This window comes from Alligator sinensis, unplaced genomic scaffold, assembly GCF_000455745.1.
Source record: "Alligator sinensis unplaced genomic scaffold, ASM45574v1 scaffold107_3, whole genome shotgun sequence".
NCBI classification, from domain to species: domain Eukaryota; kingdom Metazoa; phylum Chordata; order Crocodylia; family Alligatoridae; genus Alligator; species Alligator sinensis.
The window spans coordinates 567,425-568,586 of record NW_005842578.1 but is presented as its reverse complement, the minus strand read 5'-3'; the positions used below and the strand labels follow the sequence as shown (position 1 = coordinate 568,586).

General features: G+C 69.7%; 1 long non-coding RNA gene across 1 annotated transcript in view; it reads left to right on the top strand.

The window, feature by feature from the left end:
* The window catches only part of LOC112551726, a 3,647-nt gene extending 2,537 nt beyond the window's left edge, over nt 1-1,110 (top strand). The window contains exons 2-3 of the long non-coding RNA XR_003096038.1: nt 634-824; nt 975-1,110. This is a non-coding gene — a long non-coding RNA (uncharacterized LOC112551726). The remainder of the gene's footprint in view (nt 1-633; nt 825-974) is intronic.
* The last annotated feature ends 52 nt before the right edge of the window (nt 1,111-1,162 follow it).

Here is a 1,162-nt window from a genome sequence, read left to right as displayed (position 1 = left end):
CCTCGGGAATTTGGGGGGCTGGGGGGGAATGGGACCCAGGAGATCGGGCCTGTGGGCATGTGTGCATGTGTGCCTGCATGCCTATGCGAGCTGGTGCATGAGTCTGAGTGTGCAAGTGTGTGTGCACACCTGCATATGTGTACATGCGCGGGAGGGCGTGTCACCGTGTGTGCATGCATGCTTTTGCGGGCGTCTGCCAAAGCGTGTGTGTCTCTGTGTGTGCATCTCTGCCTGTGTGCGCCTGCACGCCTCCAGAGATGTGTCTGCACATGTGTGTACCTCTGCATAGGTGTCTGTGTGCATGTGCACATAGTGGTGTCTGCTCGTGGGCTCCACGTGGAGTGGGGTGGTCTGTGGTGGGTGTGGGACATGCTACCCTCCCACTGTGTGTGTGCGCGTGTGTGTGTGCACGCGCGTGTGTGCGCGCGCACACTTCCATCCAGGCCCCCAGCCCCTCCTGAGTTAACCCCTCAGACCCCACGCCCCTCCCCGAGCCAAGGCTGGGACCCAGGCGTCCAGGCCACTATGGCCGTGGGACCGAGGCATCCGGGCCGAGGCGATCAGGGCCGGGACCAGGCGGAGGCGGGGGCAGAACCGAGGCGTCCGCGCCCCTGACCCCCCCGGCTGCGGCAGGTCGACGACGGAGCTGCGCAAGGAGCGGTCGCGGGATGCGGCGCGGAGCCGGCGCAGCCGCGAGACCGAGGTGTTCGTGCAGCTGGCGCACGCCCTGCCCCTGCCCCGCGGCCTCGGCGCCCACCTGGACAAGGCCTCGGTCATGCGCCTCACGCTCAGCTTCCTGCGCCTGCGCCGCCTGCTCGCCCACGGTGAGGCCCCCTCTAGGACCCCCCAGTGCTGGGGGTACAGGGTGGCTGGCCCTGGCGGGGGGCAGCTGGGGCCACTGCCCCGGGCTGTCCTGGGAGCACTGGGACCCTGCTGGGGGGTCCGGGCCCCACTGACCCCCGTCCTCCCCCCAGGGGCGTGGGCTGAGGCCGGGGAGGAGCCGGTGGCCGCCTGCTACCTGAAGGCGCTGGATGGCTTCGTCATGGTGCTGAGCGGCGATGGGGACATGATCTACCTGTCGGACAACGTGGGCAAGCACCTGGGCCTCGGGCAGGTCCGCAGGGGGGGCTGCCCCGGGGTGCCCCCCCCCGGGGGTCCGGGG